This window comes from Cryptomeria japonica, chromosome 7 (assembly GCF_030272615.1).
Source record: "Cryptomeria japonica chromosome 7, Sugi_1.0, whole genome shotgun sequence".
NCBI classification, from domain to species: domain Eukaryota; kingdom Viridiplantae; phylum Streptophyta; class Pinopsida; order Cupressales; family Cupressaceae; genus Cryptomeria; species Cryptomeria japonica.
Window position 1 is genome coordinate 602,465,568 of NC_081411.1, and position 19,332 is coordinate 602,484,899.

The following is a 19,332-nucleotide window of genomic DNA, read 5'->3' on the forward strand; positions in this document are numbered from 1 at the left end:
TCCTACACTTACCGACTTCTCTGGTACTTCGAAAGACTAGATAGTATTTTAAAATGTTATTGCATCTTAGGTATGCAGATTTTGGAATTATGTTCATGATTAAATAGGAATTGTTAAGATCTAAACTTGAGAAAATGCAGTCCCTTCATACCTTTAATGATTAATTAGAAGTAGATGCACCTAACTCGGTAGGTAAGGTGCTTTCTTCATTAGTTGACCCATTTTTCCTTCTTTTTCCAAATTTTCTGTAATTTACTTCTTATTTCCTCAGTATCTTCTCTGGGTTGATCTCTGCAATCTTTAGCCAAGTGTCCAGCTTTGTGATAATGAAAACATGCCATTCCAGGATTTCTCCATGATCTCTGGTTGTTCATTCCAAACCTTATCATGCAGTTGGCACTTATATGTCCATATCTTCCACAACATTCACACCATATCCTTGTATTGTAATCCCATGGTACTGCACAATATTGTTGGTTAAGATCTGTGTGAGTTCGGTAGCTTCTAGAATTTGCTCAGTGTGAAGACCACATATAGTTTTTCTGCTTAAACCAACACTTCTCGGTATTGTGTCCATATCTATTGTAGTTTTTGCAAAACCCCTTGAATTTTGCCTTCTGATAATTGCTAACAGACTTTGTCCTACATTGATTAGATGTGTGACCATACTTATTGCAATTGTAACAATAACCATCAGACCTAGTGACATTCGGTTGCTTACCTTTTCTGATTCGGCACATGTTGGTAGTATGTCCTTGTTTTCCATAGTAGTTGCAAATAGGCTTCTTGCCTTTCATCTTGTCTTTGTTTCTAGCCTTCTTTGACGATTCTCCTTTCTCGGTGGTGTTGATTCCTTTGTTGGTAGAGTTGTTTCTTTTGTAACCGAGTCTGGCAGATTTGTTGGGTGATCTTATGTTTAGTTGCTCATCCAACATTCTTGACGCTTCATAACTTTTCTTCAGTGTTTCTTTTGACTTCTTTTTGGCTTCAAGTTCATCGATCAATCTTGATAATTCAAGTTTCAATGCTTGATTCTCATTTTCTTTTAGATTTGCTTCATGATGTGCATAACCCAATTGATCAGACAGATTATGTTGAATTCCAGTCATCCTTGTGATTTCATCATTCTTTTTAGACACCAATGCTTCTAGCTGTTGTTTTTCTCTTTCTATATCTCTTATGTTATCCTCAGTTGTTCTCAATATATCAAGATTTTCAGTCATCTGTGTGCTGAAGTACTCATGTTCCCTTTTCATTGCTTTTAGCTGATCATTTAGTGCTTTGTTCTTTTCTTTCAATTCTATAATCATTTCTTCAGACTCTTCTGATATGCTGTTCTAGAATGATGTCTCAATTTGTTCCACCAACTCTTGTAAGCCTGTAAATCATCAAACAATCTTCTTCTAACTTTCAGTGATTTTTGCATTTGTCTCTGCATGTCTTGAATCACTTGATTAGCATGATCCAATTCTTCTTGAAGATTCACAATTCTGCATGATTGTTTATGCCTTCCATTGATAGGATCTTTCTCTTTAGGTTGTAAAACCCTTTTCCAAGAGTAGTGCTCTGATACCAATTGTTAGGTCCAACTAGGAAAGCTAATGTACTAAGAGGGGAGGGGTGAATCAATACTTCAAAACTTTTCTTCAAAAACAATCTTACTGATAAACATAAACTGTGTATAACTGATCTCATAATATATAAAGCCAAAACATAATCATAGAAATAACATCCATACACATTTCACTCCATAACACAAATATTTTGGTTACGCAGAAACTCTTTGTTAGAGAGAAAAACTGCGGTGGGGATGACACCCACAACTTCACTACTACAATAATAAAGGTTGCTCGGTTAGAGCTACATGTTTAGCTATTTCTGACAGCTTACCCTGTTAGGAGTATCAAGATCTTTAGATCTACCTTGCTAAAGGATTTTACAAACACTTTTACAAAATGTTGTACATGGTTAAAGGCTTTACAATTTATAGACTTTGTTAGAGTATTTTACCCTGTTAAAGGTTTCTATTACAACTCAAATGATTCAATAAAAAATCTTTACAAAATATCTTCAACTTTACATCTAAAATGTTATAGCAGACTCTATGTGCTCAATATGAAATTATCTTGCTCATAGCATACCTCGGTAATTGATAAATCAACTTGGTGACCTCTTCTGTATACTCTGTCCCTAAAACTATTTTCTGAAAAACCTTCTCGGTGACCTCTGAATATCTTTGTCACTCTTCTCTTATGATTTTTATTTTCAAATCATCAATCTTTCCTCTCCATATTAGATACTCAAATTACTCTGCATATATAGATCTCTGAGATGAAGATCTTGTTCATACATTGATCATACAAACATGTTTTATTGAATGAATAAACATAGAAATTATTTCATTGGATAAACTTCCTCAAAATCATACAAAATCTTTGAATACAATTTCTTATGTAGTAATGGTTCCCTGTTCTCGAATCTTGTAACATGTTTCCACATGTGTCCAGGTTCATTGAATCTGGTAACACGCTTCCACTTAGTTCAGATTAACTCGGTATACCTTCTTTGCTGCTCGGTAGGCATAGGAACTTTACTCGGTAGGCAGCTCGGTATTACTCATCTTGATGACTAGCCTTTCTTCTGTAACCGATAGCCTTAGTACTTATCGACTGAATATTTCGGTAGTATTAACCGACTAAAGTATATAGGATGACTTTGGACATAAAACTAATGACAACTTGGTAAATAATAACAGTAAAGGCCAACCAATACAACCATGTAGCGTGACATCCCTTTCCATTTCTAAACTCACGTTACACCTAACCTGCAAGATTTTAACTTTGCAAATTCTTGTTCACAAACATTGCGAATAAGCCTTCTCCAAATCAAATTAGATTCAAAGATATCTTCTCGTACTACTTAAAAAAATCCCTTAAATCCTCTTGCCAATAACCAGGCATTTCAATCCACTATCCCTCTTTTTGTCAGTCTAGTAAATCAGCTTCCCGCCAGGGTTTTTGACAATTCTTCTCTCACAAACTCCCGTTCCCTTTAAACACTTGTTTGACCAAATTCTTTTTGCAATTTACATCAAGGCCTCGATCATCTCGAGCAAAAATTTTGCAAAGGGAGTTTCTTTGCCTAGAAATTTAGCCATGCCCATAGCGATAACACTTTTCCTAAGCAGTTCACCTTGCAGATCTATTGATTGCAAACCGAAACTGTCGAGGGGGGTGGAGATCGTAATGTCCTATGCAGCCTTGGTCCAAGTGCTCTTAGTGGCCTCCTTGAGCTTTGTAATCCCTGCACTCCCGGGATCTTCAGTCACCAGGCATCTCGAATCCTTCTCTATCAGCTCTTGTTGTTCTTTCTCCAACAAGGTATCCGACACAAATACAAGGTTCTCAAACTTGTTCTTCTGCTCCCAATCTATAATGGCCTCCTGTGGAGGTTTGTATTTTTTCTCTATAGCCTTGACCACCTTTAGTTTTTTTCCACCAAGGAGAATCTTCTCTATCAACAATAGATGCATGTTTGCGAGGAAAGACTTCTCTATCAACTTCTGTTGGGCCTTCCCATCACTTTCTTCTACCTAAATTAAGGTCTCTTAAAAAATATCCCACTCTTTCTTGAAGTTATCTTTTTCCAAATTCATCATACGACACAAAACCTCCATTTTTTGTTCCATACAAATAAGTTGATATGTGAGTAACAAATTCTCTTCCTTCAGCCTCACAATTTGTTTTTCTTGGTAGTCCTCCCGATTTTCAGTCTCATCTTCTTCAATTTTATTTTCACTCACCTCGTCATCTTCCTCTTTAGCCAAATCCAAATTGTCAAGAAATTCTTCAATAACAAAATCAGCGTCATCTTCTTTTTCCACCTTTGCTCAAACACTCACCAAGCTTTGATACCAATTGTTAATTTAAAATTAGTAGAGAAACAGAATAAAGAACAACTAAACTAAGATGGAAAAAACATAAATGCATAACACAAGTTTTAACGTGGTTCACCAATTAATGGCTACATCCACTTAGAAGCAGAGAGAATAATCTATTAATCAGTATCTAATCTACTACATACATGGGCTACACATAGCCATTTATACAATTGCATTCAACTATGAAGCTAACGATTGGGAGAAGGCGAATGGTCATGTGATCATTGGGCTTCACATTCCCAACACACCTCACACCTTGCTTTAGCTTATGCCCATGAGGCGCATCACCCTAGTTTTCACTTTGAACCCTTTTGACTTGCATTAATATGTACCCCAAATCTCAAACCCTAAAAACTTCTTGAGTGAATTTGCTTTCCCCTTCTACATGTTGCAAGTTGCATTCTAGCCTTCAAATTCCATTTAAGTATATCTTGTAAAACTCTCCCATTCCCTTACAGCTTCGAAAGTGTGTCCCTCCCTTTGAACTCATACCCTCCCTCTTTCAAGCATACTTATTACTATCCTTACAACATGCAAATGTGCTTCCCAAGCTCATAAGCCCACAATACATTCATTTGGTGGACTTAGGATGGGGTCTCATGGAGGGGCTTGAATATCTATTTTTAAGGATCATAAAGTCCCATGAAGTAAAAAAAAATTTCTACGAGATTAATTAGAATACTTTTCTAACAATGCTTACATTTTAGGAAAAGCGAGTGTTAGAAATTGCCTGACCAGCTTAGGTTTTTCTTTTTGCCACTTGTCAATTATCTCATTTAAAAAAAAAATTACTAGTTAATTTTTAAAATATTTTATATTTATTACTTTGAATTTTAAAAAAATACAATTCATGAGACCAACAACTTTCATTAATTTTGGAGCTTGAACTGCACTATAAATTTCATTAGACCATCTACTTTAAAATAATCTTAAAAAATATCATCAACACCCATTGAATTTTTTTAGGAAGCCCCGCTCCATAAAACCCTAGCTTTAGAGAGTCCTTCATTTGTAAATTTATACTCACAAAATATACTCATGCCTTCCAAACTTAGTATGTTTCTAAGTGTAAATTTGAGATTTAATTCTATTAATCTCTTGTCCATAATGAAAAAATTGTGTAATTGGGATTGTGTGCTAAGTGCATAATTGGATTGAGCTAGGTAAAACCCTACTAAGACCTTGTTAAACACCTTTTTAATGATATAAGTGTCTATCACAAATTGTACTTTCTTTTTAATTCATTGTTGAATGGTCTTAGTAGCTAGTTTATACCAAATAGTTTATCCTTTTGTAGCTATTTTACCTAGGGATATTTCAAGTTGAGTCTGAAGGTGTGCATACTTTAAGGTAAGTCTAAAAAAGTCTTTGGTAAGTCTATTCCAAACTTTCAATTTTCTAAGTTACATTCAATGTTAATTAACATTGTATCCAATTCTGAAAAGTTGGTGTTTATATCTTGTTTATTGTAGAGAAATCATATTTCACTTGTTCAATTATCAAACTAGTTTATGTGTGCCCTAGTGTCTATAAACCCACAATGTATGAATAGGAAAACTAGAAATAATTAAATAGTTTCTTTAGATTATTTAATTATCTAGTTCATTCTTCAAATTCCAATTCAAATCCCCAAATTCTAATTTTGTCTAATTTCAATATTCTTCAAATTCAAATTCTAATTTCCCCAAATTCCAATTTCAACTAATTTCATTTAATTTCAAATACATGTGCAAATCAATTTCATGATTTCAAAAATCTAAATTAAAATCAAATTCAACTTACATCCTAATCAAAATTGAATTTAAAGTAAATATCCTACAACACATGCTAAATTTATAACTGATTAATCAATTCAATTATCTAATTAGTTAACTCAATTAACTCTACAATCTCTATTTATATCTTTCAATTAGCTTTTTCTAAAAAGCATTCAATCGATCATCTCCCCAGTTAACTCAATTAACTATTCAATTTATTCAATAAACAAATTAATCAATTGAGTTCCACCTCCTAAACTATCAATTAGCATATGAGCCAACTTCAGTTCCACCTCTCAATCAATCTTCTCCAAAAAACTATAAATTAAGCATCAATTCTCCATTTTCAACAATAATGAACTGCAAATCTTTGTGCCATTTACAGGTTAACAACACAATATTTGAGAGCCAACATCACTCACGGAAGAGAAGAACAATGGAAGAGATTTGCATCTATGTAATAGGGAGTTTGATTGAATTATTTTATATCCTTATTGTCATGTTTGCATACTTTCACTGATATTTATTTAGAATTCATTCGCTAGAATAGGATTCATGATTTCCTATAGTTCTAGTTATGTTGGCATTGTGTTGTCATTGATGTCAACTGGTATAGGATGGCAACCGGTATGGGAGATTGATGAGCAGTGTTGTCATTGATGCATACCAGAGATGGTGTCATTGATGTCAACTAGCATATCAGGTCACCGGTAAGGAAGAGAGTGTCATCCAACATAATGGTCATTGGAGTCACCTGTACACAAGTTGTGTTGACTTGTGTTGAAGACAAGTATTGGAGACCGGTATTGGATAACAACCAGTAAGTGGTATGTTGGCAGTACATTGTTGCCAACCAACAAGTGAGCAAGCAAGGTGAACTAATGCAAAAGTGTCAACCGGTATGCTATTGGATATTTGAATGTGAAACAACATGACTCCCACCGGATAAAGAGGAAGTCGCCAGATGATGAGAAGACTCATAAAGAGTGTGCCCAACTAGATCATATTTGCATGTTTGAAGATATGCTCGCTCAAACAGGGAAGCCATATTGGTGCAATGACGAATGAGATGACAAGGATCCACTCCCATCGGTAAGTGAAGTTTATCTCCTATAATGCATGGAATGCATCATAGTCCTCCAAGATAAGACATAAGAGTAGAAGGCAGGTGATTGAAGGCTCACACCGGATGAACCGGTGAAACACTAAGCTGCCTCAGGTGCATGAAATCAAAGATATGCACCAGATCAACTGGATATACATGATGAGTTGTCGGCACAGAGAAGGAAGGATAAGTTTGTCACTTTGAAAAACCAGTTGATAGGAGAACGGGTCTATTGATGAAGAAAGAAAAGTTGAATAAGTTGCAGATAGAGAGTGCAACCAGATTGAAGATGGAGACTGTTGAAGATTGATGACATGGTGTCATCAAGGTGGTTACCGATAAGCATGTCCATCGGTAAAGCTGACAAAGTGACAAGTGAAGAGCTCTTGTTTGATGAAGTTGAGTATGCAGTGGTCTAGCATGTGAAGTGACCGGTAAGGGTGTTCCACCGGAAGACCAACAAAGTACAAGCTTGAAGGCAGACCGGTTAGGGTATAACTGGCATGATTTTTGAACTGGTAGATGAACTCAATTGTGTGGTTGGTCGGTGATCTTATCTGAACCGACTCAGAAGACTCAGCAGAGGTGGATGCTGATAGAAATGCCACGTGGTGTCCAAGTGTCAAACATATGGACTGTGCATTATTGGTGAGGTAGGTGGTGACTGGTCGACATTAAAGTCGATAGCGTGAATCATAGGTCGAGAGAAGAAGGGTGTGGGTCGAAAATGATGAGAGGACATAGATCTGATTTAGTGGCTTCATGATCCAGGACAAGTGTCCACATGCTGATTAGGGTAGGTGAAGCTATCTGAGTGATCTCTTCATAGGTTTTTGACAGTGCAGACTGAAAGAGGTATCGTGTTTGCCAAATATGGCAAATGTGTTCTGGACACACATGATTGGTGGAGTTTTATTGATCTGTTGCAGGTGGTCCATATCTGGAAGGAGATTTGATTGGATTTGGTTTTCCTCGAGGACGATGAAAGAACCCTAGCACGTCGGAAGTTTGAATGTTGGTCATGGCGGGAAAGCTCAAGTATAAATATGCCAACTCATGACATAATAGGATTGATGATGCTGCAAGCTGAATTTTAAAGAGTGGAGTGTGAAAGTGCAGCAGAGAGTCAACTAATCAGAGACTTCATCGAAGATCATACAGACTAAGTGTTGAAGGTGCAACCAGTGAGAGGGTTTGGCAGAGGTGAAACCAGCAAGGATCGAGAAACTGGTAAACTGCAAAGTGAGTTGCAGTGGTGTAAAACCGATAGTGCTAGAACCTACAAAAAGGTAGAGAAGGAGTTGCAATGCAGTGCAAGAAGTTCAGAAGATCCGGCAACCTAGAGAATAGTGCAGGGTTAAACCAGCAAGTGAAGTGACCGGCAAGCTGTGAACTGGTAGTGAGAAGAGAGCTAAGTGCTAACAGAGAAGAAGAAAAAGCTTAACCGGTAAGGTTGCAACGAAGAGAAGGTGAGAAGAGAATTGGATAGAGGTGAACCGGTGGAGAGACATATGTAAGAGATACAAAGCTCTTTTGTAACAAGGATATTACTTTTGTATTTGATATATGATATTGTAATAACTAAGTTGGAGCTCAATGTAGGGGTTGGTGCTCCTTCGGTTGGTGCTCCTTGGGTTGGTGCTTTAAAGAAGGGGTGGTGCTCCTTGGGTTGGTGCCCTAAATGTTGTAACCAGATGTTTCATTGTGAGGCTGGATTGGAGCAGTAGACTCCAACAATATTTCTCACCGAGGTTTTTCCCATGTTGGGTTTTCCTCGTACATCCGATGTTATGTGCTATCCCTTTTGTGTTGTTGAATTTGTGTCATCCTCCTATCTAACCGGTATGTTTACTTTATGTTAGATCTGCTAACTAGTGTACACACATAGGATAGAAAAGGGAAAAGTTTGGAAACCACTTATTCACCCCCCCCCCTCTTAGTGTCATCTTGTGTTCAACAATTGGTATCAGAGCTTAGGTTCCCCATTGATAAGCTTTCTCCAACTTGGGTAGATTCTAGTATTTGAACACAATTATTTGTTTAGTGTCAACCCCTACTCTAGTGTTTGATGGTTCAAAATTTTTTATTTGGAGTCGTAGGATGGAAGTCTACCTGTCTTCCCTTGGGTTTGATGTATGGATGTCAGTAGTAAATGGTTGCCCTAGTAAAGTCAGTCCTCCCACTGGTCCTCAAGCAGAAGGAAGTGCGATTCAGACGCCATAAATGTTATACTCAGTGGGCTATCTGGTGATGTTTCTTCACAAGTGGATAGATGCAGATCAACAAAGTGTTTATGGGACAAATTGAATAAGCTCTATGGAAATGATCCTTCAACTGTAAAACTGGCTTATGAGAGAAAGAAGAACAATAAAGAAAGCACATGTGCAGATGATGAAGGTAGATCTATCAGTAGTAGGAGAAATGATGAAGATGAAACTCACCTCTTCATGGCTCAAGAATCAGAAGATGAGAGACATACATCAGAGAGTGATCATGTCGATCATTCCTACCGGCAAGATGTGTTTGGTAGTGATAGTGAAAATGAAGAAGAAGAAGAAGCAAAAGTAGATATTGAAGGTGAACTTGTAAGTGCTCTTGATGAACTTAGCAAAGTAAGAAATGGATACAAGTTATTCAAGAATGCTGCTATTCTGGAACAAAACTAGTTAATCAAATGCCTTGAAGAATCTGAGAAATGTATCTCAGAGCTGAAGACTCAAAGAGAAGACACCAAGGAGTGTAGGTTTAAAGATCTAGTCTAAGCTAGAGGTAAAGGATAAAGAGTATCAACAATAGAACAAGAAATGAAGAATCTCTAAAAATGCCTTGAGAAATGTCAAGATGAGCTCAAGGTGAGGATCTAGTTTGATGGCAGCAGTGATGCCTTGGATAAAATGTTGAAGAAGCAAAAGCATTCGAAGGATACTAGAGGATTAGGATGTGGTGTTGGTGAATGCTCCATCAGCAAGAATGTCTCCCACAAAGACATTCAGTTTGTTTCCTTAAATGGAGATAACAAAGGACATACTTTCACTGTCTGGAATATTCCCAAGAATAACGTTGATCTAACCACAACTAGTGAAGACATGAAGCTAAGAATGAAGATCGGTGTTGCAAGAAGGAGAAACAATGCAGATCCCAAAGGAAAAGGAAAGATGGGAGAAGGAGGCTTCACCAGAATAAAGAAAAAAAGAAGACAACATAGAAGACCTCCTACCGGTAGAAGACAAGGAAATGCTACCACCCATAAGACAAAGAAAGTGTGGGAAAAGAAGGGATCAAATGGAATAATTGTAGAAAGTGGACAACCCACGATCCATCCTTTGAGAAGCAGAAATGGAGATGCCAAACCGATAAGATCTCCACAAGCATGACAAATAAATTTGTAAGCTATGTACCCCCTTTCTTTGGTTACTGCTTTGCTTGCAGAGATTATGGCTCTAGGGTAGATGAATGCATAATGAGATCTAGGAATAGACAAAATGTTCTTCCTAGAAATAATAATGTTATCTGTCAGAGATGTAGTGGTTCTCGCCATAGAGGTTATGATTGCAGAAAGAACCTGCAGATATATGATCATCGATATAGCAGCTATGCTCAATATGAAAATTGGTATAGAGCATATGAGAGGCAAAGGGTTGCATGGAACAAAAGGAGAAATGCTCCTGCAAGATCAAGAGGTCCACCGGTTCTGATTGTTGGATACGATAGCATGAATGGAAGAAGATGGTCAAACCGGTTTGATAGAAGGTCCCCCAGTCATGTTTTTGGTTTGAACATTGTTTGTTTCTACAACAATGCTTCTGGTCATGTGGCAGAATCTAGTAGAGAAAGGACCAATCAGAAAAACAAAGTAAGACCTTCTCCCAAGACTGAAAATGGGAAGAAGAGTGAAGTCAAGCAAGTATCGAGGAAGAAGTAAGAAGATGCAACCATGGACATACATTGTGCATTCAATGCACATGTGATATCTCCTAAGGCTTAAAAGGAGATGCAAGACCATAGGGGGAGTTACACATTGACCATATCATTCACCTCCTCAAGGGAAGAGGGAAAATGGAAGAATAGATTGCTGTCAAAATAAGGGAAGGAAATGAGATGGCAAGTGTGTGTAGTGGATGCCTTGGCTACACACCTACAGATGAGAGATGGATCACCATTGCATGTGTCAATGGATGGCTAATTTGCAATTGGAATTAGAAGCACTTGACACATGAAGACAAGAGTTAGAGGAAGGTGCTTCGATAGAGTTGATGGATCGGTATAGGAAACTGGTTTGTGTAGTATGTTATCGATATGGATATTGACCGGTATTGTAGGTTATGTAAGTCAGTAAGGTCTGGGATCATTGCAATAACTCCAGTTGCATGGATTGAAGTGATTATGTCTCAGGTGGTATTGGAAAAGACCTGAATGACATATGTTGGCCTGGTAGTTGATCATGTATGCATGCATGTTTTTGGGCTAATCGGTTTGATATATGGCATGATAGTGATATTGTATGACATTATGTACATCTAGGATCATGTTATAAGTTGTGGTGGAAATTGTGGAGTTTATAGATCATAAAATTGATCACATATGCACAACTCAATTGGTATAAGGGGCGGTTTGGCTCCGGTTTAGAACCTGATAGGAAATGAAGACCTGAGATGTATGACTCAGGGGGAGTTCACAACCATATCTTCTAATTGATATCATACATGCTGGACACAGGGGGAGTGAAAGTGTCTATAGCTATATTGGTATGATTGAGACTTTGGGATGTGCTCATGGTCTGGGTCTATCCAATTGAAATCACAACTAGACCACTGGGAGAGTTGCCTGCAAAGAAGGAAAATTACTTGCACAGGAGAACATGCATTTGGTATCAGAGAAGATACAATTGGTATCAGTGTTAGCTTCAACACTCGGTATCAGCAAATTGGGGTCAGAATAATTTCTGCATATCAAGGGGAGATGATGCAGTCTGATCGGCAGGTAAGTTGTATTCACTAACACATGTTCCTTCAATTGGTTTCAGTCTTGAATATGCAATTGGCATCCGGTTTGTATATACACTTGGTTGCTAAGCAATTGGTGTCAATTGATGGTCGAGCTCTCCATCTCAAGTGTTGTGGATTGAGAGGATGAAATGTATGATGGTCAAAGGAGGAAAAGCATCCAATAGAAAAAAAAAGGGGAGAGAGAAAAATCTCTCAGTGCATGGTAGAGACAAGGAGAGAAACCCTGTCAGTGCCCTTTGCCATTGTTATCAAAGAGGGAGAGAGAATTAGTAGTATGTTGGATACTACATGTGTGAGAATCCATAACACACACAAAGGGGTTGAGAGAGAATCTATAGTATGTCAGATACTACATGTGTTGACATCAATGCCAAAGGGGGAGATTGTTGGAATTGTATTGCCAGTTATGTCAATTGGTATAGGATGGTAACCGATATGGGAGATTGATGAGCGTTGTTGTCATTGATGTCAAATATCTTAGCAGGTCACTGGTAAGGAAGAGAGTTTCATCCAGCATAATGGTCATTGGAGTCACCTATACACAAGTTGTGTTGACGTGTGTTGAAGACAAGTATTGAAGACCGGTATTGGATAACAACTAGTAAGTGGTATGTTGGCAGTGCATTGTTGCCAACTGACAAGTGAGCAAGTAGGGTGACCTAATGTAGAAGTGCCAACCGGTATGCTATTGGATATTTTAATGTGAAATAGCAGGACTCCTACTGGATAAAGAGGCAATCATAGGATGATGAGAATACTCACAGAGAGTGTGCCCAACTAGATTATATGTGCCTGTTTAAAGATATCATGAGAAGACTCATAGAGAGTGCAATGCCAAATGAGATGACAAGGATCCACTCCCATCGGTAAGTGAATCTTATCTCCTATTATGCATGGAATGCATCATAGTCCTCCGAGATAAGACAAAAGAGTAGAAGGAAGGTGATTGAAGGCTCACACCGGATGAACCTGTGAAACAATAAGTTGCCTCAGGTGCATGAAATTAGAGATATGCACCGGATTAGCTAGATAGACATGATGAGCTGTAGGAATAGAGAAGGAAGGATAAGTTTGTCACTTTGACAAACCAGTTGATAGGAGAACTGGTCTATTGATGAAGAAGGCAAAGTCGAAGCAGTTGCAGACAGAGAGTGCATTTGGATTGAAGATGGAGGCTGTTGAAGATTGATAACATGGTGTCATCAAGGTGGTTATCGATAAGCATGTCCACCAATAAATCTGACAAAGTGACAAGTGAAGAGCTCTTGTCTGATGAAGTTGAGTATGCAATGGTCTGGCATGTGAAGTGATCGGTAAGGGTGTTCCACTGGAAGAGAAGCAAAGTACAATCTTGAAGGAAGACTAGTTAGGGTATAACTGACAAGATTTGTGAATTGGTAGATGAACCTGGTTGTGTGGTTGGTCAGTGATCTTGTCTGAACTAACTCAGAAGACTCAGTAGAGGTGGATGCTGACAGAGATGCCACGTGGTTTCCAAGTGTCAAACATATGAACTGTGCATTGTCGGTGAGGTAGGTGGTGACTAGTCGACATTAAAGTCAATAGCGTGAATCACAGGTATAGAGCAGAAGGGTGCGGCTTGAGACTGATCAAAGGAAAGAGATTTGATTTAGTGGCTTCATGGTCAAGGCCAAGTGTCTAGGTGTTGATTAGGGTAGGTGAAGCTATCCGTGTGATCACTTCATAGGTGTTTGACAAGTGCAAATTGAAAGAGGTTTCGTGTTTGCCAAATATGGCAAACGTGTTCTGGACGCAACAGGATTGGTGGAGTCTAATTGATCCGTTGTAGGTGATCAATCTCTAGAAGGAGATTTGATTGAATTTGGTTTGCCTCAAGGATGATGAAGGAACCCTAGTGCGCTAGAAGTTTGAATATCAGTCATGGAGGGAAAACTCAAGTATAAATATGCCGACTCATGACAGAAGAGGATTGATGATGCTGCAAGCTGAATGTTAAAGAGTGGATTGTGAAAGTGCAATAGAGAGTCAACTAGTCAGAGGCTTCATCGAAGATCATAGAGACTAAGTGTTGAAGGTGCAGCCAGTGAGAGGGTTTGGAAGAGGCAAAACTGACAAGGATCGATAAACCAATAAACTACAAAGTGAGTTGCAGTGGTGTAAAACCGGTAGTTCTAGAAACTACAAAAAGCTAGAGAAGAAGTTGTAGTACAGTGCAAGGAATTGAGGATATCCAGCAACCCAGAGAATAGTGGAGGGTTAAACCAACAAGTGAAGTAACCAGCAAGTTGTGAACCTGTAGTGAGCAGAGAGATTAGTATGGGCAAAGAAGAAGCAAAGGCTAAACTGGTAAGGTTGCAGCAGAGAGAAGGTGAGTAGAGAACCGACAGAGAATTGGTTAGAGGTGAACCAATGGAGAGACATGTGTAAGAGTTACAAAGCTCTTTTGTAACAAGGATATTACTTTTGTATTTGATATATGATATTGTAATCATTGAGTTGGAGCTCAGTGCAGGGGTTGGTGCTCCTTGGATTGGTGCCCTAAAGCAGGGGTGGTGCTCCTTGGGTTGGTTCTCTAAATGTTGTAACCAAATGTTTCATTGTGAGGCTAGATTGGAGCAGTAGACTCCAGTAGCATTTCTCACCGAGGTTTTTCCCATGTTGGGTTTTCCTCATACATCAGGTGTTATATGATGTCCCTTTTGTGTGGTTGAATTTATGTCATCCTCCTATCTAACCGGTATGTTTTCTTTAAGTTAGATCTTCTAACCGATGTACACACATAGGATAGAAAAGGGAAAAGTTTGGAAACCACTGATTCACCCCCCGCCCCCCCCCCCTCTCTTAGTGGCATCTTGTGCTCAACATGTTAGCTATGGTGAATTTTATTGATAAACAATTTGTGTTGTGTAATTTTTCTTCATCTTTGTGTATTTGAATCTGCATATAATTGTTAACTTGTATTTGCTCCGGATTTGCCTAAACCCTAACACATCCTAGTTCAACCCTACTACAAAGAATCAATGGACTTGTTCTTGGAGAGGTTTCCTCAACTGTAGATATATGATAAGTAGACCGATCAGCCCATGAGGACGTGTCCACAAAATATATGCAAGAGATGTCTTATTATCACCCATAAGAGTTTCTTATGTTAATAATCACTTTATTTAGTATTCATTTTAAGAAGCTAGGACAATAGATCTTGCACTAGGAACTGATTCTCAATCCCTTGCTCTGAAGACAAATAGATCTATAAAATTAATTTAACAATAAAAAGATGGAAATAAATACGAAACCATGATGAACAGCCCAAAAATGAAACTTTATATTAGTTCATGATTACAATACCCCATACATATGAAAATAAGAATACATATATAACTTCCCCACCCCCTCTCCCCCTTGATTTTAACACTTTATTTATTTTTTGCATAGAAAAGTATTTCCTAATTTAACACTTTACAAATTTAAGAAACCATTTTAAATGAGGTTACAAAATAAGAGTGCCATAGGTGTAGAATGTATGTGGAAGTGAAAAGAAACACAACATAAATACACTCCCCTAAATTTGACACTTTATAATTGAGTGCAAACACATGAACAACCCTTTGATTTTTGGCACTTTATTATTTTACTTCTTAGGAAAGTGTTGCCCGTTATACACTTTATTATTTTAAAAAATTCCTACAAGTGAAAAAAAAATACAAAAATCATGCAAAATGATCACATATAAAAATTTGGTTTGTACAATGGATGCCTTCTAATTGTTTATTGCAAGATCCACATGCATTCAATAAAGAATGCCCAACTTTCAGTAAGGTTTGTGCTTTCCAACAAGCCAAAGGCACCTACAATAAAGACTCAGACAATCTGCAATAATTGCTATGCAACCTCAATAGAAATCCACCACATGAGAATTTTAAGTCACCACGTAGATAAAAAGAGATACCAACAACGATCAAATGGAAGATCCAAACCATTTGGGTACTGATCTTTAAATCATTTTGGCTCTCTAACTCAAACACTTTGCATAGAGAACACACAAAAAGACAGAAATTCAAATCTCATTGTTAGAAAGAGATAATGTTTTTAATTAAAACTTACAAAATTAGCAGACCAAATCCACTCCAAAACGAGGCTCTGATTCTACATAGAAATTCACAATCAACACTACATTGATCAAGCTAACACATGCTCAAGGTGCAAGAAATTATTAAACATTAAATGGACATAATTAGGTGAATACAAACATTTCATTAATCTCCCATGATTAAGCTTATAATAGATTCAACCCAATTTATAGTGCAAGGAGGGATAAACATTGCCAACTAGAATAGAAATTGTTATCTAGGATATAGGCATGCAACTTTGAGAAGCTATGAGTAACTAAAGAAAAAACCTAAGAAATCTTAGCTAGAAGATTATGTAGAATAAGAAAGATTCAAATACTAACACACTTTACTTTATCTTTCGCTACATTGGGTTCTTTTTGATGGCCTATTTCCATTCATGATAATTGAAAGGTGTTAAAGAATTAATGGGTTTATTGGACTCCACGCTAAGTATATTTAGTTGCAAAATATTATTTGTAGAAAGAAATACTAAAAGGAAATATGAGTGTTCAAAGATGTCCTTAATGGCACAACTCAAGAAAACTTCCCTTGATTAATATTAGGTGACCCCCATGGTTTTGGCACTTAATAAAAGAGTGCATTTAATAATGCAACAAATTCTAATGCTTGGGAAATGTGAAAAAGTTAACTTTTGCAAAAAATGGTGTTCAATTTTGAGCTAATGATAAAAAGTTATTACACAATCAGTTTCCTATAAATGGGTTATTTGATACATGTGCACTAGAATTCAGAAAAAAAAACCTATGAAGAAATAAACCTTTCCTTCCAACTACTCATTGAAGTTGACATGAAGTAAGTGTTGCAATGATTTTTTTATAAGGGAGAATTGGCCTCTTGCCAACCGAGGCCTCACCCTTCATCTTTGATGGATGAAAATACAAAATTTTATTGAAAACCATTAATTCCTCAAAGCAATTTTGCCCCTAGTTTAAATAAACCTCTTACAAAAACTTTGATAGTTTATGTAAATGACTAGTTTGATGGTTAACCTTGACCACTAGTGGTCAACATCAAATGTTGTAGTTAGTTTAACAACCATAAAAATAAAAATAAAAACTTGGCAACACATAAGTGCTACTTTGTGCCAAATTTAGAGCTCCTTGCAATTGTAGACTAAATTAGAATGAACTTCCGCCACCTCATATAGCCTCCCTTGGATTGGTTTCATGCATAAAAAAATATGACATGCAACATTGATGACAAGTAGATAGATCAGGTAGCATCCCCAAATCCCTAACAAATTTTTGCTCCCCTTTGCAACATTCATCAACCACAAATCATACATAGGAGGGCATGCAAAGAGGACTAAATTCTTTATGTGTATAACTATAAGACAAACGACCTTAAATTCAATGATGCATAGGTAGCCTTTGTCATAAATTAAAAAGAAAAAACACATACAAACACATTACAAACCCAAGATTGCATTTAATTAATGTTTTTAAAATAAATTCATAGAAATAATCAAACTAGCAATCAACTATAGACATGCTATGGTCTACCATGCTATAATTTCTAAGACCTTGCTTGAATGCTAGTATTAATGAGTTATGAAAGTCAAGTTCAATTTGTGAGAAAGAAAACAACAATGCAATATAAGAGTTGAATGATTGAATAGAAGTGTATGTAATATACAAAGTATCATCACATATATATGTAAGGTAGTAGGGGTAGGTAGGTTGGAAATAACAATGAATTATCCCTTCAAAGATGGAACACTTGGCGATTCATTTGACAAGTGTTCTATTGAGTGGCAAGTGTGTATGTAAGAGGTGTCTCCCAAAATGATTACACATGTCTCAACCACATGAGGTGAGAGACAAAAATCTAAATAACCTCTATGTAAACTTAAGCAACATGAACAAGACCCTCTCTATGTAGGCTAAAGGCTAACTAGTTTGATAGAGTCACCATTTACACCAACAAGATACACACAAATCCAAATAAGTTAATAACAATCCTCAGCTATGATATGAAATATCAAAATTCATGAAATGGGATATAACATTGTATACTTATGGACAACATCTCATAGCATCATATAGAAAAAAAAAAAGTTAAAATTTCAAAAATCATATTATAAAACTATCATATAGTGTAAAATCAAATTAAGTCTCATATATATAAATGTCGTTAAAATAGATTGAAATGTAGCATCGTAATAATATACTTAAAAACTAGGTTAAAAAAAGGGTAATAATATGAATATGACTTACCTCCTCTCTCCTTAGATTAGGCTAACTAGAAACCATCAATGAGGTGAGGATAAATAATTCACAACTATGATGATTTTTTCAAGTGTTTACAAGATTGTCTAGGGTCTTATATGACTTGGGTATGAGAGCGATATTGATTTACGTATAGAGACATCTTAATAATCCTATGAATTAATAAAAAAAAATCTAACTTATTTCATATTAGCAAGTATACATATTTTTATGTACAATCACTACACATATCAAACTATATTTAATAGTAATAATTATTGAAGAAAATATCAATTAGAGATAAAAATCAATTCACATATACACAATTAAAAAAAATCTATATTATTCTTATGATGCATAGAATCTATTAAAAAACACCTATCACATAAATCACATCACACTAATGTATTCCCATTTATATGTAATAAACTATGAATACCATGCATACACATTCAAATAAGATCACTATAATAATCAATTATAATATGACATATTGGAAGATACCACATCATATATCTATTACTAACATCTCATAGCATAATATATGAAAACAATACACTTAAGCATCTGCAATCATATAATAAGATATTACATAATGTAAAATGACATGAAGCCCCATACCTATAAATGTATCAAAATGGAACAATGTATCAATATAGTAATATTCTTGTAAAATAGGTATAATAAGATTAAGAACATAAGTAGAATTTATATTATTTTTATTCTTATTTATATCTCTACACATTGTCAATGGTAAATAGGCCTTAGATACCTTAGATACATAATTTGAATAGATTAGTTTTATAGTCATAAAAGTGATCCACCTTGATAAGAATTGAACTTAAAAAATATATGCATTTATATAACAAAAAATAAACATAATTAAATCTAAAAGCTAAAAAAGTTAGTCTTCATGGACTATGGAAACTCTTGTGTACTAGCACTATTTTGTTAGTCATTAATTTCTTGTATATCAACAAATCACTTCAAGCCATATGACACATAATATTGACATTGAATTTCCATATAAGTACCTTTTATTTATTAATTTAATTATTGCATATATTTCAACACTTCATTTCAAATAATTTCTCACATTTACTAGATTAATCATGAATAAATTATTTGATGTTATATCTTAATCATTTTGCATCGTAAGGTTATATTTTATTTTTCTTCAACACCTATTAGATGAAGAAGAATTA